Here is a 23,624-nt window from a genome sequence, read left to right as displayed (position 1 = left end):
ATTCAATTCTTTCTGATTTTAGAAACTGCATTAAAGAAGGGGTGCACCGGTCCTGGAGATACTGCAATACCAGGTCAATGCGTGGAGTGGACAGAGCAAGCTCTTTTTCCATCTCCCTGTTCTAAAAATCCATTTAATATATGGTCCCCAGATAGGGGACGTATCAGATATTAAACTGATAAGAACAGATACTACACTTGATCTTAGCCAAAAGGCCGAGAAGCGATAACCAGAATTGGTTTCCGACTACGGTGCCACCCAAGGATTCTGAAAAGTCCATTTGTGGAGATGGCCACCTGGACTCCCGTTAAGAAGACATGCTGTCAACCTCTAGATCCCTCACATGCCTGCACTTTTCGGCTTGCTGCTGCTGCAATCCACGCGTTTTAGATCTGCATAACTCCACCTCTTTTAGCACAGTACCCTCAACCCCCGGCTGTTCCCACCCGCCTCAACACCGTTGGAAGGGAGGAGAACCAATTAAGGCGGGGGGGGGGGTGGAACGAGCAGCTGTCTACCCTTAGCAGGAGGGTTGCTGATTAATTACCTCTCCTGCTGCTGCTGCTGCTGCTGGCTGTCCAGCAGCAGACTGAAGGTGGCTGCTGCTGTGCGCAGGTATATAAAGGCTCAGAGCCTATTATGACACGCGCAGCCAGCGTTCCATTGCCACATTCCGTCTACTGCAGGCGGGATACCTGGATGGCTGAATGTCACTGAGAAGCTCACAGAGACCGCCATAAGCAACAGTTTAAAAGAATGCCACAGACTAATCAACCAAACTTTTTGGGTTGGTTTCTCTTTTATAGTCTGCAGGCATTAAATGAAAGAAGTCAGTGTTCCAGCAGAGGGAGACAACGTTTCAGAAAAGGCATTGTAGCAAACCAAAAAAGAAATTTTAAGCGCAGCAGAGTAACCAGCTCACATACCTGTTAGCTCAGGTGAGTTTAAAAGGCTGCTGTTGATAACAAGGGCATTTGCTAAATAGATGGTGTGTGTGCAACAATATACTGAAAGGTCAATTATATTGTGCAGCTTATCTCACCACCTGTAGTTATTTAGGTGAAAGCTCCAAAATGCTTGCCTAATATGTCTGTTTATCCAAAAGGAAGTATAGAGGGAGAGCTAGATAGATAGCATTGCATTACATTACATGGCAATGCAATGCACAGTTGCTGAAGTTGAACCAAAATGAGCTTGTCATCTGGCTTCTGCAACTTTTAACATGAAAAATCCAATGAGGAGAAGAAAAGCAAAGCCAAAGAGTCCATCCCAAAATCCGACAAACAAGCCAAATGAACAAAAAGCATTGAATTCAATTCTTTCTGATTTTAGAAACTGCATTAAAGAAGGGGTGCACCGGTCCTGGAGATACTGCAATACCAGGTCAATGCGTGGAGTGGACAGAGCAAGCTCTTTTTCCATCTCCCTGTTCTAAAAATCCATTTAATATATGGTCCCCAGATAGGGGACGTATCAGATATTAAACTGATAAGAACAGATACTACACTTGATCTTAGCCAAAAGGCCGAGAAGCGATAACCAGAATTGGTTTCCGACTACGGTGCCACCCAAGGATTCTGAAAAGTCCATTTGTGGAGATGGCCACCTGGACTCCCGTTAAGAAGACATGCTGTCAACCTCTAGATCCCTCACATGCCTGCACTTTTCGGCTTGCTGCTGCTGCAATCCACGCGTTTTAGATCTGCATAACTCCACCTCTTTTAGCACAGTACCCTCAACCCCCGGCTGTTCCCACCCGCCTCAACACCGTTGGAAGGGAGGAGAACCAATTAAGGCGGGGGGGGGGGTGGAACGAGCAGCTGTCTACCCTTAGCAGGAGGGTTGCTGATTAATTACCTCTCCTGCTGCTGCTGCTGCTGCTGGCTGTCCAGCAGCAGACTGAAGGTGGCTGCTGCTGTGCGCAGGTATATAAAGGCTCAGAGCCTATTATGACACGCGCAGCCAGCGTTCCATTGCCACATTCCGTCTACTGCAGGCGGGATACCTGGATGGCTGAATGTCACTGAGAAGCTCACAGAGACCGCCATAAGCAACAGTTTAAAAGAATGCCACAGACTAATCAACCAAACTTTTTGGGTTGGTTTCTCTTTTATAGTCTGCAGGCATTAAATGAAAGAAGTCAGTGTTCCAGCAGAGAGAGACAACGTTTCAGAAAAGGCATTGTAGCAAACCAAAAAAGAAATTTTAAGCGCAGCAGAGTAACCAGCTCACATACCTGTTAGCTCAGGTGAGTTTAAAAGGCTGCTGTTGATAACAAGGGCATTTGCTAAATAGATGGTGTGTGTGCAACAATATACTGAAAGGTCAATTATATTGTGCAGCTTATCTCACCACCTGTAGTTATTTAGGTGAAAGCTCCAAAATGCTTGCCTAATATGTCTGTTTATCCAAAAGGAAGTATAGAGGGAGAGCTAGATAGATAGCATTGCATTACATTACATGGCAATGCAATGCACAGTTGCTGAAGTTGAACCAAAATGAGCTTGTCATCTGGCTTCTGCAACTTTTAACATGAAAAATCCAATGAGGAGAAGAAAAGCAAAGCCAAAGAGTCCATCCCAAAATCCGACAAACAAGCCAAATGAACAAAAAGCATTAAATTCAATTCTTTCTGATTTTAGAAACTGCATTAAAGAAGGGGTGCACCGGTCCTGGAGATACTGCAATACCAGGTCAATGCGTGGAGTGGACAGAGCAAGCTCTTTTTCCATCTCCCTGTTCTAAAAATCCATTTAATATATGGTCCCCAGATAGGGGACGTATCAGATATTAAACTGATAAGAACAGATACTACACTTGATCTTAGCCAAAAGGCCGAGAAGCGATAACCAGAATTGGTTTCCGACTACGGTGCCACCCAAGGATTCTGAAAAGTCCATTTGTGGAGATGGCCACCTGGACTCCCGTTAAGAAGACATGCTGTCAACCTCTAGATCCCTCACATGCCTGCACTTTTCGGCTTGCTGCTGCTGCAATCCACGCGTTTTAGATCTGCATAACTCCACCTCTTTTAGCACAGTACCCTCAACCCCCGGCTGTTCCCACCCGCCTCAACACCGTTGGAAGGGAGGAGAACCAATTAAGGCGGGGGGGGGGGTGGAACGAGCAGTTGTCTACCCTTAGCAGGAGGGTTGCTGATTAATTACCTCTCCTGCTGCTGCTGCTGCTGCTGCTGGCTGTCCAGCAGCAGACTGAAGGTGGCTGCTGCTGTGCGCAGGTATATAAAGGCTCAGAGCCTATTATGACACGCGCAGCCAGCGTTCCATTGCCACATTCCGTCTACTGCAGACGGGATACCTGGATGGCTGAATGTCACTGAGAAGCTCACAGAGACCGCCATAAGCAACAGTTTAAAAGAATGCCACAGACTAATCAACCAAACTTTTTGGGTTGGTTTCTCTTTTATAGTCTGCAGGCATTAAATGAAAGAAGTCAGTGTTCCAGCAGAGAGAGACAACGTTTCAGAAAAGGCATTGTAGCAAACCAAAAAAGAAATTTTAAGCGCAGCAGAGTAACCAGCTCACATACCTGTTAGCTCAGGTGAGTTTAAAAGGCTGCTGTTGATAACAAGGGCATTTGCTAAATAGATGGTGTGTGTGCAACAATATACTGAAAGGTCAATTATATTGTGCAGCTTATCTCACCACCTGTAGTTATTTAGGTGAAAGCTCCAAAATGCTTGCCTAATATGTCTGTTTATCCAAAAGGAAGTATAGAGGGAGAGCTAGATAGATAGCATTGCATTACATTACATGGCAATGCAATGCACAGTTGCTGAAGTTGAACCAAAATGAGCTTGTCATCTGGCTTCTGCAACTTTTAACATGAAAAATCCAATGAGGAGAAGAAAAGCAAAGCCAAAGAGTCCATCCCAAAATCCGACAAACAAGCCAAATGAACAAAAAGCATTAAATTCAATTCTTTCTGATTTTAGAAACTGCATTAAAGAAGGGGTGCACCGGTCCTGGAGATACTGCAATACCAGGTCAATGCGTGGAGTGGACAGAGCAAGCTCTTTTTCCATCTCCCTGTTCTAAAAATCCATTTAATATATGGTCCCCAGATAGGGGACGTATCAGATATTAAACTGATAAGAACAGATACTACACTTGATCTTAGCCAAAAGGCCGAGAAGCGATAACCAGAATTGGTTTCCGACTACGGTGCCACCCAAGGATTCTGAAAAGTCCATTTGTGGAGATGGCCACCTGGACTCCCGTTAAGAAGACATGCTGTCAACCTCTAGATCCCTCACATGCCTGCACTTTTCGGCTTGCTGCTGCTGCAATCCACGCGTTTTAGATCTGCATAACTCCACCTCTTTTAGCACAGTACCCTCAACCCCCGGCTGTTCCCACCCGCCTCAACACCGTTGGAAGGGAGGAGAACCAATTAAGGCGGGGGGGGGTGGAACGAGCAGCTGTCTACCCTTAGCAGGAGGGTTGCTGATTAATTACCTCTCCTGCTGCTGCTGCTGCTGCTGGCTGTCCAGCAGCAGACTGAAGGTGGCTGCTGCTGTGCGCAGGTATATAAAGGCTCAGAGCCTATTATGACACGCGCAGCCAGCGTTCCATTGCCACATTCCGTCTACTGCAGGCGGGATACCTGGATGGCTGAATGTCACTGAGAAGCTCACAGAGACCGCCATAAGCAACAGTTTAAAAGAATGCCACAGACTAATCAACCAAACTTTTTGGGTTGGTTTCTCTTTTATAGTCTGCAGGCATTAAATGAAAGAAGTCAGTGTTCCAGCAGAGGGAGACAACGTTTCAGAAAAGGCATTGTAGCAAACCAAAAAAGAAATTTTAAGCGCAGCAGAGTAACCAGCTCACATACCTGTTAGCTCAGGTGAGTTTAAAAGGCTGCTGTTGATAACAAGGGCATTTGCTAAATAGATGGTGTGTGTGCAACAATATACTGAAAGGTCAATTATATTGTGCAGCTTATCTCACCACCTGTAGTTATTTAGGTGAAAGCTCCAAAATGCTTGCCTAATATGTCTGTTTATCCAAAAGGAAGTATAGAGGGAGAGCTAGATAGATAGCATTGCATTACATTACATGGCAATGCAATGCACAGTTGCTGAAGTTGAACCAAAATGAGCTTGTCATCTGGCTTCTGCAACTTTTAACATGAAAAATCCAATGAGGAGAAGAAAAGCAAAGCCAAAGAGTCCATCCCAAAATCCGACAAACAAGCCAAATGAACAAAAAGCATTGAATTCAATTCTTTCTGATTTTAGAAACTGCATTAAAGAAGGGGTGCACCGGTCCTGGAGATACTTCAATACCAGGTCAATGCGTGGAGTGGACAGAGCAAGCTCTTTTTCCATCTCCCTGCTCTAAAAATCCATCTAATATATGGTCCCCAGATAGGGGACGTATCAGATATTAAACTGATAAGAACAGATACTACACTTGATCTTAGCCAAAAGGCCGAGAAGCGATAACCAGAATTGGTTTCCGACTACGGTGCCACCCAAGGATTCTGAAAAGTCCATTTGTGGAGATGGCCACCTGGACTCCCGTTAAGAAGACATGCTGTCAACCTCTAGATCCCTCACATGCCTGCACTTTTCGGCTTGCTGCTGCTGCAATCCACGCGTTTTAGATCTGCATAACTCCACCTCTTTTAGCACAGTACCCTCAACCCCCGGCTGTTCCCACCCGCCTCAACACCGTTGGAAGGGAGGAGAACCAATTAAGGCGGGGGGGGGGGGTGGAACGAGCAGCTGTCTACCCTTAGCAGGAGGGTTGCTGATTAATTACCTCTCCTGCTGCTGCTGCTGCTGCTGGCTGTCCAGCAGCAGACTGAAGGTGGCTGCTGCTGTGCGCAGGTATAAAAAGGCTCAGAGCCTATTATGACACGCGCAGCCAGCGTTCCATTGCCACTTTCCGTCTACTGCAGGCGGGATACCTGGATGGCTGAATGTCACTGAGAAGCTCACAGAGACCGCCATAAGCAACAGTTTAAAAGAATGCCACAGACTAATCAACCAAACTTTTTGGGTTGGTTTCTCTTTTATAGTCTGCAGGCATTAAATGAAAGAAGTCAGTGTTCCAGCAGAGGGAGACAACGTTTCAGAAAAGGCATTGTAGCAAACCAAAAAAGAAATTTTAAGCGCAGCAGAGTAACCAGCTCACATACCTGTTAGCTCAGGTGAGTTTAAAAGGCTGCTGTTGATAACAAGGGCATTTGCTAAATAGATGGTGTGTGTGCAACAATATACTGAAAGGTCAATTATATTGTGCAGCTTATCTCACCACCTGTAGTTATTTAGGTGAAAGCTCCAAAATGCTTGCCTAATATGTCTGTTTATCCAAAAGGAAGTATAGAGGGAGAGCTAGATACATAGCATTGCATTACATTACATGGCAATGCAATGCACAGTTGCTGAAGTTGAACCAAAATGAGCTTGTCATCTGGCTTCTGCAACTTTTAACATGAAAAATCCAATGAGGAGAAGAAAAGCAAAGCCAAAGAGTCCATCCCAAAATCTGACAAACAAGCCAAATGAACAAAAAGCATTGAATTCAATTCTTTCTGATTTTAGAAACTGCATTAAAGAAGGGGTGCACCGGTCCTGGAGATACTGCAATACCAGGTCAATGCGTGGAGTGGACAGAGCAAGCTCTTTTTCCATCTCCCTGTTCTAAAAATCCATTTAATATATGGTCCCCAGATAGGGGACGTATCAGATATTAAACTGATAAGAACAGATACTACACTTGATCTTAGCCAAAAGGCCGAGAAGCAATAACCAGAATTGGTTTCCGACTACGGTGCCACCCAAGGATTCTGAAAAGTCCATTTGTGGAGATGGCCACCTGGACTCCCGTTAAGAAGACATGCTGTCAACCTCTAGATCCCTCACATGCCTGCACTTTTCGGCTTGCTGCTGCTGCAATCCACGCGTTTTAGATCTGAATAACTCCACCTCTTTTAGCACAGTACCCTCAACCCCCGGCTGTTCCCACCCGCCTCAACACCGTTGGAAGGGAGGAGAACCAATTAAGGCGGGAGGGGGGTGGAACGAGCAGCTGTCTACCCTTAGCAGGAGGGTTGCTGATTAATTACCTCTCCTGCTGCTGCTGCTGCTGCTGGCTGTCCAGCAGCAGACTGAAGGTGGCTGCTGCTGTGCGCAGGTATATAAAGGCTCAGAGCCTATTATGACACGCGCAGCCAGCGTTCCATTGCCACATTCCGTCTACTGCAGGCGGGATACCTGGATGGCTGAATGTCACTGAGAAGCTCACAGAGACCGCCATAAGCAACAGTTTAAAAGAATGCCACAGACTAATCAACCAAACTTTTTGGGTTGGTTTCTCTTTTATAGTCTGCAGGCATTAAATGAAAGAAGTCAGTGTTCCAGCAGAGGGAGACAACGTTTCAGAAAAGGCATTGTAGCAAACCAAAAAAGAAATTTTAAGCGCAGCAGAGTAACCAGCTCACATACCTGTTAGCTCAGGTGAGTTTAAAAGGCTGCTGTTGATAACAAGGGCATTTGCTAAATAGATGGTGTGTGTGCAACAATATACTGAAAGGTCAATTATATTGTGCAGCTTATCTCACCACCTGTAGTTATTTAGGTGAAAGCTCCAAAATGCTTGCCTAATATGTCTGTTTATCCAAAAGGAAGTATAGAGGGAGAGCTAGATAGATAGCATTGCATTACATTACATGGCAATGCAATGCACAGTTGCTGAAGTTGAACCAAAATGAGCTTGTCATCTGGCTTCTGCAACTTTTAACATGAAAAATCCAATGAGGAGAAGAAAAGCAAAGCCAAAGAGTCCATCCCAAAATCCGACAAACAAGCCAAATGAACAAAAAGCATTGAATTCAATTCTTTCTGATTTTAGAAACTGCATTAAAGAAGGGGTGCACCGGTCCTGGAGATACTGCAATACCAGGTCAATGCGTGGAGTGGACAGAGCAAGCTCTTTTTCCATCTCCCTGCTCTAAAAATCCATCTAATATATGGTCCCCAGATAGGGGACGTATCAGATATTAAACTGATAAGAACAGATACTACACTTGATCTTAGCCAAAAGGCCGAGAAGCGATAACCAGAATTGGTTTCCGACTACGGTGCCACCCAAGGATTCTGAAAAGTCCATTTGTGGAGATGGCCACCTGGACTCCCGTTAAGAAGACATGCTGTCAACCTCTAGATCCCTCACATGCCTGCACTTTTCGGCTTGCTGCTGCTGCAATCCACGCGTTTTAGATCTGCATAACTCCACCTCTTTTAGCACAGTACCCTCAACCCCCGGCTGTTCCCACCCGCCTCAACACCGTTGGAAGGGAGGAGAACCAATTAAGGCGGGGGGGGGGGGTGGAACGAGCAGCTGTCTACCCTTAGCAGGAGGGTTGCTGATTAATTTCCTCTCCTGCTGCTGCTGCTGCTGCTGGCTGTCCAGCAGCAGACTGAAGGTGGCTGCTGCTGTGCGCAGGTATAAAAAGGCTCAGAGCCTATTATGACACGCGCAGCCAGCGTTCCATTGCCACTTTCCGTCTACTGCAGGCGGGATACCTGGATGGCTGAATGTCACTGAGAAGCTCACAGAGACCGCCATAAGCAACAGTTTAAAAGAATGCCACAGACTAATCAACCAAACTTTTTGGGTTGGTTTCTCTTTTATAGTCTGCAGGCATTAAATGAAAGAAGTCAGTGTTCCAGCAGAGGGAGACAACGTTTCAGAAAAGGCATTGTAGCAAACCAAAAAAGAAATTTTAAGCGCAGCAGAGTAACCAGCTCACATACCTGTTAGCTCAGGTGAGTTTAAAAGGCTGCTGTTGATAACAAGGGCATTTGCTAAATAGATGGTGTGTGTGCAACAATATACTGAAAGGTCAATTATATTGTGCAGCTTATCTCACCACCTGTAGTTATTTAGGTGAAAGCTCCAAAATGCTTGCCTAATATGTCTGTTTATCCAAAAGGAAGTATAGAGGGAGAGCTAGATACATAGCATTGCATTACATTACATGGCAATGCAATGCACAGTTGCTGAAGTTGAACCAAAATGAGCTTGTCATCTGGCTTCTGCAACTTTTAACATGAAAAATCCAATGAGGAGAAGAAAAGCAAAGCCAAAGAGTCCATCCCAAAATCTGACAAACAAGCCAAATGAACAAAAAGCATTGAATTCAATTCTTTCTGATTTTAGAAACTGCATTAAAGAAGGGGTGCACCGGTCCTGGAGATACTGCAATACCAGGTCAATGCGTGGAGTGGACAGAGCAAGCTCTTTTTCCATCTCCCTGTTCTAAAAATCCATTTAATATATGGTCCCCAGATAGGGGACGTATCAGATATTAAACTGATAAGAACAGATACTACACTTGATCTTAGCCAAAAGGCCGAGAAGCGATAACCAGAATTGGTTTCCGACTACGGTGCCACCCAAGGATTCTGAAAAGTCCATTTGTGGAGATGGCCACCTGGACTCCCGTTAAGAAGACATGCTGTCAACCTCTAGATCCCTCACATGCCTGCACTTTTCGGCTTGCTGCTGCTGCAATCCACGCGTTTTAGATCTGCATAACTCCACCTCTTTTAGCACAGTACCCTCAACCCCCGGCTGTTCCCACCCGCCTCAACACCGTTGGAAGGGAGGAGAACCAATTAAGGCGGGGGGGGGGTGGAACGAGCAGCTGTCTACCCTTAGCAGGAGGGTTGCTGATTAATTACCTCTCCTGCTGCTGCTGCTGCTGCTGGCTGTCCAGCAGCAGACTGAAGGTGGCTGCTGCTGTGCGCAGGTATATAAAGGCTCAGAGCCTATTATGACACGCGCAGCCAGCGTTCCATTGCCACATTCCGTCTACTGCAGGCGGGATACCTGGATGGCTGAATGTCACTGAGAAGCTCACAGAGACCGCCATAAGCAACAGTTTAAAAGAATGCCACAGACTAATCAACCAAACTTTTTGGGTTGGTTTCTCTTTTATAGTCTGCAGGCTTTAAATGAAAGAAGTCAGTGTTCCAGCAGAGGGAGACAACGTTTCAGAAAAGGCATTGTAGCAAACCAAAAAAGAAATTTTAAGCGCAGCAGAGTAACCAGCTCACATACCTGTTAGCTCAGGTGAGTTTAAAAGGCTGCTGTTGATAACAAGGGCATTTGCTAAATAGATGGTGTGTGTGCAACAATATACTGAAAGGTCAATTATATTGTGCAGCTTATCTCACCACCTGTAGTTATTTAGGTGAAAGCTCCAAAATGCTTGCCTAATATGTCTGTTTATCCAAAAGGAAGTATAGAGGGAGAGCTAGATAGATAGCATTGCATTACATTACATGGCAATGCAATGCACAGTTGCTGAAGTTGAACCAAAATGAGCTTGTCATCTGGCTTCTGCAACTTTTAACATGAAAAATCCAATGAGGAGAAGAAAAGCAAAGCCAAAGAGTCCATCCCAAAATCCGACAAACAAGCCAAATGAACAAAAAGCATTGAATTCAATTCTTTCTGATTTTAGAAACTGCATTAAAGAAGGGGTGCACCGGTCCTGGAGATACTGCAATACCAGGTCAATGCGTGGAGTGGACAGAGCAAGCTCTTTTTCCCTGTTCTAAAAATCCATTTAATATATGGTCCCCAGATAGGGGACGTATCAGATATTAAACTGATAAGAACAGATACTACACTTGATCTTAGCCAAAAGGCCGAGAAGCGATAACCAGAATTGGTTTCCGACTACGGTGCCACCCAAGGATTCTGAAAAGTCCATTTGTGGAGATGGCCACCTGGACTCCCGTTAAGAAGACATGCTGTCAACCTCTAGATCCCTCACATGCCTGCACTCTTCGGCTTGCTGCTGCTGCAATCCACGCGTTTTAGATCTGCATAACTCCACCTCTTTTAGCACAGTACCCTCAACCCCCGGCTGTTCCCACCCGCCTCAACACCGTTGGAAGGGAGGAGAACCAATTAAGGCGGGGGGGGGGGTGGAACGAGCAGCTGTCTACCCTTAGCAGGAGGGTTGCTGATTAATTACCTCTCCTGCTGCTGCTGCTGGCTGTCCAGCAGCAGACTGAAGGTGGCTGCTGCTGTGCGCAGGTATATAAAGGCTCAGAGCCTATTATGACACGCGCAGCCAGCGTTCCATTGCCACATTCCGTCTACTGCAGGCGGGATACCTGGATGGCTGAATGTCACTGAGAAGCTCACAGAGACCGCCATAAGCAACAGTTTAAAAGAATGCCACAGACTAATCAACCAAACTTTTTGGGTTGGTTTCTCTTTTATAGTCTGCAGGCATTAAATGAAAGAAGTCAGTGTTCCAGCAGAGGGAGACAACGTTTCAGAAAAGGCATTGTAGCAAACCAAAAAAGAAATTTTAAGCGCAGCAGAGTAACCAGCTCACATACCTGTTAGCTCAGGTGAGTTTAAAAGGCTGCTGTTGATAACAAGGGCATTTGCTAAATAGATGGTGTGTGTGCAACAATATACTGAAAGGTCAATTATATTGTGCAGCTTATCTCACCACCTGTAGTTATTTAGGTGAAAGCTCCAAAATGCTTGCCTAATATGTCTGTTTATCCAAAAGGAAGTATAGAGGGAGAGCTAGATAGATAGCATTGCATTACATTACATGGCAATGCAATGCACAGTTGCTGAAGTTGAACCAAAATGAGCTTGTCATCTGGCTTCTGCAACTTTTAACATGAAAAATCCAATGAGGAGAAGAAAAGCAAAGCCAAAGAGTCCATCCCAAAATCCGACAAACAAGCCAAATGAACAAAAAGCATTGAATTCAATTCTTTCTGATTTTAGAAACTGCATTAAAGAAGGGGTGCACCGGTCCTGGAGATACTGCAATACCAGGTCAATGCGTGGAGTGGACAGAGCAAGCTCTTTTTCCATCTCCCTGTTCTAAAAATCCATTTAATATATGGTCCCCAGATAGGGGACGTATCAGATATTAAACTGATAAGAACAGATACTACACTTGATCTTAGCCAAAAGGCCGAGAAGCGATAACCAGAATTGGTTTCCGACTACGGTGCCACCCAAGGATTCTGAAAAGTCCATTTGTGGAGATGGCCACCTGGACTCCCGTTAAGAAGACATGCTGTCAACCTCTAGATCCCTCACATGCCTGCACTCTTCGGCTTGCTGCTGCTGCAATCCACGCGTTTTAGATCTGCATAACTCCACCTCTTTTAGCACAGTACCCTCAACCCCCGGCTGTTCCCACCCGCCTCAACACCGTTGGAAGGGAGGAGAACCAATTAAGGCGGGGGGGGGGGGGGGGTGGAACGAGCAGCTGTCTACCCTTAGCAGGAGGGTTGCTGATTAATTACCTCTCCTGCTGCTGCTGCTGCTGGCTGTCCAGCAGCAGACTGAAGGTGGCTGCTGCTGTGCGCAGGTATATAAAGGCTCAGAGCCTATTATGACACGCGCAGCCAGCGTTCCATTGCCACATTCCGTCTACTGCAGGCGGGATACCTGGATGGCTGAATGTCACTGAGAAGCTCACAGAGACCGCCATAAGCAACAGTTTAAAAGAATGCCACAGACTAATCAACCAAACTTTTTGGGTTGGTTTCTCTTTTATAGTCTGCAGGCATTAAATGAAAGAAGTCAGTGTTCCAGCAGAGGGAGACAACGTTTCAGAAAAGGCATTGTAGCAAACCAAAAAAGAAATTTTAAGCGCAGCAGAGTAACCAGCTCACATACCTGTTAGCTCAGGTGAGTTTAAAAGGCTGCTGTTGATAACAAGGGCATTTGCTAAATAGATGGTGTGTGTGCAACAATATACTGAAAGGTCAATTATATTGTGCAGCTTATCTCACCAGCTGTAGTTATTTAGGTGAAAGCTCCAAAATGCTTGCCTAATATGTCTGTTTATCCAAAAGGAAGTATAGAGGGAGAGCTAGATAGATAGCATTGCATTACATTACATGGCAATGCAATGCACAGTTGCTGAAGTTGAACCAAAATGAGCTTGTCATCTGGCTTCTGCAACTTTTAACATGAAAAATCCAATGAGGAGAAGAAAAGCAAAGCCAAAGAGTCCATCCCAAAATCCGACAAACAAGCCAAATGAACAAAAAGCATTGAATTCAATTCTTTCTGATTTTAGAAACTGCATTAAAGAAGGGGTGCACCGGTCCTGGAGATACTGCAATACCAGGTCAATGCGTGGAGTGGACAGAGCAAGCTCTTTTTCCATCTCCCTGTTCTAAAAATCCATTTAATATATGGTCCCCAGATAGGGGACGTATCAGATATTAAACTGATAAGAACAGATACTACACTTGATCTTAGCCAAAAGGCCGAGAAGCGATAACCAGAATTGGTTTCCGACTACGGTGCCGCCCAAGGATTCTGAAAAGTCCATTTGTGGAGATGGTCACCTGGACTCCCGTTAAGAAGACATGCTGTCAACCTCTAGATCCCTCACATGCCTGCACTTTTCGGCTTGCTGCTGCTGCAATCCACGCGTTTTAGATCTGCATAACTCCACCTCTTTTAGCACAGTACCCTCAACCCCCGGCTGTTCCCACCCGCCTCAACACCGTTGGAAGGGAGGAGAACCAATTAAGGCGGGGGGGGGGTGGAACGAGCAGCTGTCTACCCTTAGCAGGAGGGTTGCTGATTAATTACCTCTCCTGCTGCTGCTGCTGCTGCTGGCTGTCCAGCAGCAGACTGAAGGTGGCTGCAGCTGTGCGCAGGTATATAAAGGCTCAGAGCCTATTATGACACGCGCAGCCAGCGTTCCATTGCCACATTCCGTCTACTGCAGGCGGGATACCTGGATGGCTGAATGTCACTGAGAAGCTCACAGAGACCGCCATAAGCAACAGTTTAAAAGAATGCCACAGACTAATCAACCAAACTTTTTGGGTTGGTTTCTCTTTTATAGTCTGCAGGCATTAAATGAAAGAAGTCAGTGTTCCAGCAGAGGGAGACAACGTTTCAGAAAAGGCATTGTAGCAAACCAAAAAAGAAATTTTAAGCGCAGCAGAGTAACCAGCTCACATACCTGTTAGCTCAGGTGAGTTTAAAAGGCTGCTGTTGATAACAAGGGCATTTGCTAAATAGATGGTGTGTGTGCAACAATATACTGAAAGGTCAATTATATTGTGCAGCTTATCTCACCACCTGTAGTTATTTAGGTGAAAGCTCCAAAATGCTTGCCTAATATGTCTGTTTATCCAAAAGGAAGTATAGAGGGAGAGCTAGATACATAGCATTGCATTACATTACATGGCAATGCAATGCACAGTTGCTGAAGTTGAACCAAAATGAGCTTGTCATCTGGCTTCTGCAACTTTTAACATGAAAAATCCAATGAGGAGAAGAAAAGCAAAGCCAAAGAGTCCATCCCAAAATCCGACAAACAAGCCAAATGAACAAAAAGCATTGAATTCAATTCTTTTTGATTTTAGAAACTGCATTAAAGAAGGGGTGCACCGGTCCTGGAGATACTGCAATACCAGGTCAATGCGTGGAGTGGACAGAGCAAGCTCTTTTTCCATCTCCCTGTTCTAAAAATCCATTTAATATATGGTCCCCAGATAGGGGACGTATCAGATATTAAACTGATAAGAACAGATACTACACTTGATCTTAGCCAAAAGGCAGAGAAGCGATAACCAGAATTGGTTTCCGACTACGGTGCCACCCAAGGATTCTGAAAAGTCCATTTGTGGAGATGGCCACCTGGACTCCCGTTAAGAAGACATGCTGTCAACCTCTAGATCCCTCACATGCCTGCACTTTTCGGCTTGCTGCTGCTGCAATCCACGCGTTTTAGATCTGCATAACTCCACCTCTTTTAGCACAGTACCCTCAACCCCCGGCTGTTCCCACCCGCCTCAACACCGTTGGAAGGGAGGAGAACCAATTAAGGCGGGGGGGGGGTGGAACGAGCAGCTGTCTACCCTTAGCAGGAGGGTTGCTGATTAATTACCTCTCCTGCTGCTGCTGCTGCTGGCTGTCCAGCAGCAGACTGAAGGTGGCTGCTGCTGTGCGCAGGTATATAAAGGCTCAGAGCCTATTATGACACGCGCAGCCAGCGTTCCATTGCCACATTCCGTCTACTGCAGGCGGGATACCTGGATGGCTGAATGTCACTGAGAAGCTCACAGAGACCGCCATAAGCAACAGTTTAAAAGAAATCCACAGACTAATCAACCAAACTTTTTGGGTTGGTTTCTCTTTTATAGACTGCAGGCATTAAATGAAAGAAGTCAGTGTTCCAGCAGAGGGAGACAACGTTTCAGAAAAGGCATTGTAGCAAACCAAAAAAGAAATTTTAAGCGCAGCAGAGTAACCAGCTCACATACCTGTTAGCTCAGGTGAGTTTAAAAGGCTGCTGTTGATAACAAGGGCATTTGCTAAATAGATGGTGTGTGTGCAACAATATACTGAAAGGTCAATTATATTGTGCAGCTTATCTCACCACCTGTAGTTATTTAGGTGAAAGCTCCAAAATGCTTGCCTAATATGTCTGTTTATCCAAAAGGAAGTATAGAGGGAGAGCTAGATAGATAGCATTGCATTACATTACATGACAATGCAATGCACAGTTGCTGAAGTTGAACCAAAATGAGCTTGTCATCTGGCTTCTGCAACTTTTAACATGAAAAATCCAATGAGGAGAAGAAAAGCAAAGCCAAAGAGTCCATCCCAAAATCCGACAAACAAGCCAAATGAACAAAAAGCATTGAATTCAATTCTTTCTGATTTTAGAAACTGCATTAAAGAAGGGGTGCACCGGTCCTGGAGATACTGCAATACCAGGTCAATGCGTGGAGTGGACAGAGCAAGCTCTTTTTCCATCTCCCTGTTCTAAAAATCCATTTAATATATGGTCCCCAGATAGGGGACGTATCAGATATTAAACTGATAAGAACAGATCAGGTTTCAACATATTTTATTATGTGCGTAAAAGATGGTTTACAATCAAAAACAGCAACACAAATACATTAATAAAACACAGAATTCCACCCATAAAAACCCCATATACGATTAGCATCCCTCCTCCCAATACATTTGACATCCCTTAAGTAATAAATATACATCTGGCTAAAAGCAATTTTAAGACAATCCTTCACAGAAATAGCATCACGTTTAAAACGTAAAATATTGCGTGCCTTCCAAAGGGCGTCTTTAAAACAGTTAATCATACACCAACATATACAATACTGTTGAGGGTTCGGACATTTAAAAAGGCCATATAAAACATATTCATGGTTAAAATCTCTTAAACCGCAAGTCCATTTTAAAAGAATCCCAACTTTGTGCCAAAGTTCCTGTGCAAACGGGCAATTCCACATAAGGTGCAAGGTGGTTTCGTCATAAACACATGAGTCTCTGGGGCATTTGGCTCTGGCCACCAGGCCTCTCCTGTGTTGAAACTCTCTGGTGGGGAGGCACTGGTGGACCACCATCCATGCGATGTCCTTATGTCCATTTGCTAAAAATTTTCCGAAGACATTCTTCCAAACTTGCTTCGACCTCTCTTCTGAGAAATTTACTATGGGGGTCACATCTTCATTCCTCCTCAGAAAAGATAAAAGCTTCTTGCGGTCTTTAAAAATGTCCATATTAAAATCACCAAGGCTATAAAATCGAACAGTCTTTTCTAAGATTGCTTGGTGTTTGGGGGGGCATAGTAAAACAGGGGAATTCAACGACAACTTAAACCATCTTTTAAAAATCATCCCACAAGTATATTTTAAAAAATAACTTAGCACACTATTACCATTAAAATGTTTGAAACAAAAGCAGAAATAATTTAAATACAAATAAATATGTAAGTCGGGGACATCCCTTCCGCCGTTCATTTTATTCTTCCTCATTATTTCTCGCCTTAATTTTTCCATTTTGGAGTTCCATAAAAACATAAAGATCATCCTAGTCATTTTTTTAATTAAAACATCAGAGGGGGGGTACACCATAGCTATATACAGTATGAGAGGTAACAACACTGATTTTATAATTAAAATTTTCCCCTCCATTGTTAGGGACCTCAAACCCCAAAATGATATTTTCTTTGACATTTTTTCTATGACATTCTCCCAGCTTTGAGTTCCCACATTCTCCTCGTTAAAAACAACTCCAAGAATTTTTACATTGTCTCGTTTTATAGTGAGCTGCGGGAGTTGGGCGGTGTCCCAGGATCCCAAAGTCAGACATTCAGATTTATTTAAATTAAGTTTAAACCCGGATGCCTGGGAAAAAAATTCAATGCGCAACACCGCCCTCCGGAGGGAAGCAGGGTCCACGCACACAACCGTCACGTCATCCATGTAGCCAAAGACTCTCACATCACTGCCACCTCCGCCAGGAACAGGAACCCCTCTAATCACTTTGTCTTTCCTTATTGCGCTCAGCAGGGGCTCCATGGCGCAGATGAACAGGATGGGCGACAAGGGGCATCCCTGCTTCACTCCGGACTCAAGGGGAACTCCATCTGTTAAAAAGCCATTAAGAGAAATTTGACTAAAACAATTTTTATATAAAATCTTAATACAATTTAAAAGCATATTAGGGATACCCATTCTTTTTAAAACTCTAAAAAGAAATCTATGAGAGACTCTATCGAAAGCTTTTTCAAAATCTAGGGCTAAAAGAGCTACATTTTGACCCCGGTCTCTGGAATACCAAATTACATCCCTTAATACGTTTAAAACCTCTGAAATACTTCTGCCTGGTACACTACAAACCTGCTCAGGCTGGATTAGTTTGGCAATGACATTCCTGAGCCGGTTTGCAACCACCTTAGCAAGTACCTTGTAATCGACGTTTAGGAGAGTTATGGGTCTCCAATTCGCTAGAGTACTGCGGTCACCTTTTTTATATATCAAAGACACCACTCCTCTCCTCCACGAAAATGGCAACTGTTCAGAAATAAAAACTTCTTTAAAAAGCATAAAAAGGTCCTCTTTTAAAATGTCCCAAAAAGTAAGGTAAAATTCTACAGGTAGTCCGTCACACCCAGGTGCTTTACCCTTAGAGAAACTTTTAAAAACATAAAATAATTCCTCTAAAACAATATCGCGTTCTAAAAACTCCTGGTCTGTAAAATTTAACTTAAAATCGAGATCATTAAGAGCATCAGATAAAAAGGACTCATCTATACACTTTTTACTAAAAAGATGCTTATAAAAGTTAAAAGTAGCATTCAACATTCCCTGCATAGATGTTTTACCCTCTAGATTTGTGATCACTTCTCTTTTATCCATGACTTTTTTGAAGAAGAAGCGAGAGCACTTCTCCCCCTCCTCCAAGTGCTGCACTCTAGAGTTAAAAATAATCTCTTTCCCCTTTGTGTCTATGCAGTTCTGAATTTCAGTTTTTAGGCCAGCAATATCATCTCCCACCTCCACCCCTAGCTCTTTGAATTTAAAAAGTGTTTGTAGTTTGGTGTTAAGATCACTAAAACATCTTTTTTTCTCTCTAGCTTTACGTCTCCCTGCTTTTATAAAAAACATTCTGACTTTTTTTTTCAAATTTTCCCACCAGGTTACCATAGGGGCATCAGAAGGTTTTTGTCGCCGCCAGGCTTGATAGGCTTTACCAAAGTCTTGTCGAATCAGAGGGTCCTCCAGCAGGTAAGTACTTAGATGCCAGAGGCCCCTGTTGACCCTCTGTTCATCCCGGTATTCTAGGTGCACCTCCAAGCCCTTATGGTCAGAAAATATATTTGATGTTAAAACACATTTTACAGGGTTAAAATCATCTGATAGGAAAATAAAATCGATCCTGGAGGACACCCCTCTTCCGGACCACGTATAACCAGGGTCCGTCGGCAGGAGTGACCTCCACGCATCGCATAATTTAAAATCAGTTATAAAATCTTTCAATAGATGACATGACTTATCCAATTTGCGTAAAGGGTCACCCCCCGCTCGTTGTTCACTAGCACAAAGACAATTAAAATCACCCCCTATGATCAGGGGAGATGACCCAGTACAGTACAATGGCAATATCCCAAATAAATTAATTCTCTCTTGCTTATCAGGGGGAGCATAAACATTCATTACACGTAGGGTAAAACCATTAAATTTAAAATGCACTAAAACCACTCTGCCTGGTACTATTTCTGTGACAGTATTTATAGCAATATTTCTCCCACGACAGAGGAAGCCCACCCCCGCTGACTTGTTGTCATTGGAGCCAGACCAGATGGAGGGCCCCAGTCTCCAATCTGTCTTGATGTCATTATAATTTAGTGCATGTTGTATCCCGCATTCCTGTAATAAACATATGTCAAAGTCAGTGGTTTCTAAGTACTTAAATAGAGCAGCCCTTCGAACTGGGCTCTTTAATGACCTCACATTCAGTGAGACAAGTCTTAATGTGGGCATTCATAGGTCAGGGTGGTGGATCTTCCATGAGGACACCTGACTCAAAGCCCTGTATGCCAAATTGCTCCAGGACATCCGGGCTAGAGGACCCAAATGACTCGATATTCTGTGAGCCGGCGGTTGCCCCCTCGTAGGTCACGGTTCCCAGCCATATTCCAGGAGACGCTGGGGCTTCGACATTCCGTCTCTTTTTCGGGGCAGACTCCACTAGGTCACTGGTGCAGTCCTCCTCTTCCTCCACCTCCTCCAGGGGGAGAGACTGGTCCATCAGGATAAGATCACCAACACAGATTCCCTGATGTTCGCCACCTAGAAGCAAAGCCCCCTCATCTGGCTGGCTAATCGCCCTGGAAGATCCTGAGGCCATCGCTGCGTGGTCCCCTGTAGCCAACCGCACAGGGGCACCACCCTCCAGCCCAACAGGATCGGTATCGGGAACCATCGACACGGAGGATACCCTCCCAGAAGGAGGACCCCTCCGCTCCGGTCCATGCGAGGTCCGCCCATCGTCAAGGGACTTCGATGCAGGGGCCGCCCCAGAGGGGCCTCCGGCTCCCTGCTCCATCCCAGCCTTCTCGCCCTTCGAACCGCCCTCCGACGCCGGCCCGCCAGTGAAGACCGGCGGGCGCATCGGCTCAGCTGCAGAAGATGCAGCTTCTGCGTAAGTCCTGGTCCTGGTCCTGTTGGGGCATCCTCGGAACATGTGCCCCGCCTCACCACAAAGATTGCATTTCCTCCCAGCGGGACAGTCCTTCATTAAATGTCCGTAACAGCTGCAATTATTGCAGCGGTCTACTTTCCTGCCCGTGCAGGACGTTTGGGTATGACCCATTTGTCCACAGTTCCTGCAACATACCGGCATTCCAGGGTAAAATAAGTAGCCTCTGCTCTTACCGATCACAAATGTTGAGGGAGGGTGTAGCATTCCTCCCACTCCGCTTGGGTCCCTCTTTAGACGGGCCATGTACCTCCTCTTGCCGCACCAGAAGCCTACCGCGTTCTTCACAGTGCCCAGGTATCTCAGATCATCACAATAACGGATAAGGTAGGTCGAGATGTCTGCAGCCTCCACAAAGGGGTTCAGGAAATGCACCACGATAGGGATCTCGTCATAGGCATACAAGAGACAAAAGGTTAGTCCATCAAATTCATCTAAGTAGTTTTTCTCATTTACCTTTTGTACGAGTTGGTGACAGCATCCCTGGCTCTTGAAGGTGATGGTGTAAGTCCCCTTGTACTCATTGTCCTGGAAGCAGAATATGTCTTCCCGCCGAAACTCCAGAACTCCAAGCAGAATCCTATGGCAGATGTAGTCCAAGTTCTTCTCCGTCCTCGATCCTGCTCCAACTTCAATCCTCACGGTGTTCCGCATCCGGGCATCACCCGATGAATATGTGAGCGTTGCCGGCATCCTTCACTCAGGAACGTACCGACTCTTCTCTCTGAAAGGCGCAAGCCTTCATGGGATCGATTCCCGTTGCTCCCGGACTAATCCTTCCTCCCAATAGCAGCAGGGGGGTTAAGTCCCTCCGAAGAGGAACGATCCCCCCAGGCCGAGAGAAAGGGTACCAAGAGCACCTCACAGGCAAGACCACACAGGTAAACCTGATAGATCGTGCCAAAAGGCCGAGAAGCGATAACCAGAATTGGTTTCCGACTACGGTGCCACCCAAGGATTCTGAAAAGTCCATTTGTGGAGATGGCCACCTGGACTCCCGTTAAGAAGACATGCTGTCAACCTCTAGATCCCTCACATGCCTGCACTTTTCGGCTTGCTGCTGCTGCAATCCACGCGTTTTAGATCTGCATAACTCCACCTCTTTTAGCACAGTACCCTCAACCCCCGGCTGTTCCCACCCGCCTCAACACCGTTGGAAGGGAGGAGAACCAATTAAGGCGGGGGGGGGGGTGGAACGAGCAGCTGTCTACCCTTAGCAGGAGGGTTGCTGATTAATTACCTCTCCTGCTGCTGCTGCTGCTGGCTGTCCAGCAGCAGACTGAAGGTGGCTGCTGCTGTGTGCAGGTATATAAAGGCTCAGAGCCTATTATGACACGCGCAGCCAGCGTTCCATTGCCACATTCCGTCTACTGCAGGCGGGATACCTGGATGGCTGAATGTCACTGAGAAGCTCACAGAGACCGCCATAAGCAACAGTTTAAAAGAATGCCACAGACTAATCAACCAAACTTTTTGGGTTGGTTTCTCTTTTATAGTCTGCAGGCATTAAATGAAAGAAGTCAGTGTTCCAGCAGAGGGAGACAACGTTTCAGAAAAGGCATTGTAGCAAACCAAAAAAGAAATTTTAAGCGCAGCAGAGTAACCAGCTCACATACCTGTTAGCTCAGGTGAGTTTAAAAGGCTGCTGTTGATAACAAGGGCATTTGCTAAATAGATGGTGTGTGTGCAACAATATACTGAAAGGTCAATTATATTGTGCAGCTTATCTCACCACCTGTAGTTATTTAGGTGAAAGCTCCAAAATGCTTGCCTAATATGTCTGTTTATCCAAAAGGAAGTATAGAGGGAGAGCTAGATAGATAGCATTGCATTACATTACATGGCAATGCAATGCACAGTTGCTGAAGTTGAACCAAAATGAGCTTGTCATCTGGCTTCTGCAACTTTTAACATGAAAAATCCAATGAGGAGAAGAAAAGCAAAGCCAAAGAGTTCATCCCAAAATCCGACAAACAAGCCAAATGAACAAAAAGCATTGAATTCAATTCTTTCTGATTTTAGAAACTGCATTAAAGAAGGGGTGCACCGGTCCTGGAGATACTGCAATACCAGGTCAATGCGTGGAGTGGACAGAGCAAGCTCTTTTTCCATCTCCCTGTTCTAAAAATCCATTTAATATATGGTCCCCAGATAGGGGACGTATCAGATATTAAACTGATAAGAACAGATTTTTTTTTTTTTAATTTGGCTATCCCCTGCAGAGGGATAAAACCGTTTATTAAAACTTTAACAAATTACAAGCATAATTAGACAAATACCAAACGTTAAAAGACAAATGAAATTTACAAAACAAAAAAAATACAAAGATTTTAAATAATTAGGTTCCATTGGTCAACAAGCCATTTTTTGGAAATATGTACATTCTTCTTTTTGTCAATTAAATAATAAGTATACATTTCACATAAACATAAACTTAAAACATCATTCACTGATAAAACATCTTGTTTAAAAATAGCAATATTGCGCGCTTTCCAGAGAGATGACTTGGCGCAGTTCACTGTCTTCCAAGCCATTGTGTACTGGTCCATTGTGGGGCATTCCATAAGTCCGTATAGCACAGTTTTATATGTAAAGTCCTTGAGGTCTGCCACCCTTTCCAGTAGGGGGAGCAGTCTTCTCCAGAAATCCTTTGCAAAATTACATGTCCATAATAGATGTTCCACCGTTTCCTCTTCTTGGCATCCGGCTCTTGGGCAGATGGCAGACCTCACAATTCCTCTTCTGTATTGGAATGCCCGGCAAGGAAGACAGCGGTGCATGCAACTCCAAGCCAGATCTCTCTGTTCATTAAAAAGATAAAAAACGTTAATCATTTTCCAGATAGACATAGATTTGTCATCATCATATCTGTCAACATTACATATTTCCTCACTTTTACGTATTTCTTTAATTAGTTTCTTACTATTTCTTAATTCCTCTATTTTCTTAGTCCCTAAATTAAAATCGGACACTATTTTCCTTAAAATCTCATAATGCGTCGACAAATTAAAAGCATGGGGCACAGATATATTAACTTCATACCATCCAAACTTTCTCATAAAAAATCCTGTATTAAAACGCATAAAAAAGAACCAATAGTGATTCTTAAAAAGGGCATTAAAACAGTAAACGAACAGATGGATAAAAAGAAACCTATTAAAATCTGGAAAATCTTTACCACCTTTTACTTTTGATTTCATCACGATTTCTCTTTTCAGCTTTTCCATTTTTGAGTTCCAAAAGAAGGTAAAACAGGTTTTGGTTATCTTTTTTAAAACATTAACAGGCGGGGGGAAAACCATGCTAAGATACAATAAAAGAGGTAAAATCACCATCTTTAAAACCAATACTTTACCCTCCATTGTAAGTCTCCTCATGTTCCACATACATATTTTCGTATTTACTTTCTGTGTAACTGTTTCCCAACTATTATAACCATCATTATTTTCAGTGAATGATATACCTAAAATGGAAATGGATTCGGAGACATTAATTGGTACATCACGTAAAATCATCCCCCCAACACTTAAAATGTTACACTTATTAAAATTGATT

General features: G+C 44.4%; 14 non-coding genes across 14 annotated transcripts; all 14 read right to left on the bottom strand.

Moving 5' to 3' along the window:
• Positions 1-36: 36 nt before the first annotated feature.
• Positions 37-227, bottom strand: LOC141158016 (U2 spliceosomal RNA). Its single transcript, XR_012248054.1, has one exon. It is a non-coding gene; the product is annotated as a U2 spliceosomal RNA (small nuclear RNA).
• Positions 228-1,346: 1,119 nt separating this feature from the next.
• LOC141158014 (U2 spliceosomal RNA) lies at positions 1,347-1,537 on the bottom strand. The gene has a single exon (XR_012248052.1). It is a non-coding gene; the product is annotated as a U2 spliceosomal RNA (small nuclear RNA).
• Positions 1,538-2,656: 1,119 nt separating this feature from the next.
• Positions 2,657-2,847, bottom strand: LOC141158013 (U2 spliceosomal RNA). The gene has a single exon (XR_012248051.1). It is a non-coding gene; the product is annotated as a U2 spliceosomal RNA (small nuclear RNA).
• A 1,122-nt stretch (positions 2,848-3,969) lies between these two features.
• Positions 3,970-4,160, bottom strand: LOC141158012 (U2 spliceosomal RNA). Its single transcript, XR_012248050.1, has one exon. It is a non-coding gene; the product is annotated as a U2 spliceosomal RNA (small nuclear RNA).
• Positions 4,161-5,277: 1,117 nt separating this feature from the next.
• LOC141159955 (U2 spliceosomal RNA) lies at positions 5,278-5,468 on the bottom strand. Its single transcript, XR_012249948.1, has one exon. It is a non-coding gene; the product is annotated as a U2 spliceosomal RNA (small nuclear RNA).
• A 1,120-nt stretch (positions 5,469-6,588) lies between these two features.
• On the bottom strand, positions 6,589-6,779 carry LOC141159467 (U2 spliceosomal RNA). Its single transcript, XR_012249473.1, has one exon. It is a non-coding gene; the product is annotated as a U2 spliceosomal RNA (small nuclear RNA).
• A 1,118-nt stretch (positions 6,780-7,897) lies between these two features.
• On the bottom strand, positions 7,898-8,088 carry LOC141159652 (U2 spliceosomal RNA). The gene has a single exon (XR_012249655.1). It is a non-coding gene; the product is annotated as a U2 spliceosomal RNA (small nuclear RNA).
• A 1,120-nt stretch (positions 8,089-9,208) lies between these two features.
• On the bottom strand, positions 9,209-9,399 carry LOC141158011 (U2 spliceosomal RNA). Its single transcript, XR_012248049.1, has one exon. It is a non-coding gene; the product is annotated as a U2 spliceosomal RNA (small nuclear RNA).
• A 1,118-nt stretch (positions 9,400-10,517) lies between these two features.
• Positions 10,518-10,702, bottom strand: LOC141160071 (U2 spliceosomal RNA). The gene has a single exon (XR_012250059.1). It is a non-coding gene; the product is annotated as a U2 spliceosomal RNA (small nuclear RNA).
• Positions 10,703-11,815: 1,113 nt separating this feature from the next.
• LOC141158010 (U2 spliceosomal RNA) lies at positions 11,816-12,006 on the bottom strand. Its single transcript, XR_012248048.1, has one exon. It is a non-coding gene; the product is annotated as a U2 spliceosomal RNA (small nuclear RNA).
• A 1,121-nt stretch (positions 12,007-13,127) lies between these two features.
• Positions 13,128-13,318, bottom strand: LOC141158009 (U2 spliceosomal RNA). Its single transcript, XR_012248047.1, has one exon. It is a non-coding gene; the product is annotated as a U2 spliceosomal RNA (small nuclear RNA).
• Positions 13,319-14,436: 1,118 nt separating this feature from the next.
• On the bottom strand, positions 14,437-14,627 carry LOC141159506 (U2 spliceosomal RNA). The gene has a single exon (XR_012249512.1). It is a non-coding gene; the product is annotated as a U2 spliceosomal RNA (small nuclear RNA).
• A 1,115-nt stretch (positions 14,628-15,742) lies between these two features.
• LOC141160186 (U2 spliceosomal RNA) lies at positions 15,743-15,932 on the bottom strand. Its single transcript, XR_012250146.1, has one exon. It is a non-coding gene; the product is annotated as a U2 spliceosomal RNA (small nuclear RNA).
• Positions 15,933-22,105: 6,173 nt separating this feature from the next.
• LOC141160175 (U2 spliceosomal RNA) lies at positions 22,106-22,297 on the bottom strand. The gene has a single exon (XR_012250137.1). It is a non-coding gene; the product is annotated as a U2 spliceosomal RNA (small nuclear RNA).
• Positions 22,298-23,624: the final 1,327 nt, after the last annotated feature.

This window comes from Phyllobates terribilis, unplaced genomic scaffold, assembly GCF_046119375.1.
Source record: "Phyllobates terribilis strain yellow unplaced genomic scaffold, ASM4611937v1 Scaffold_8__6_contigs__length_399053987, whole genome shotgun sequence".
In the NCBI taxonomy this organism is placed as follows: domain Eukaryota; kingdom Metazoa; phylum Chordata; class Amphibia; order Anura; family Dendrobatidae; genus Phyllobates; species Phyllobates terribilis.
This window is presented reverse-complemented; position numbering and strand designations above follow the sequence as displayed.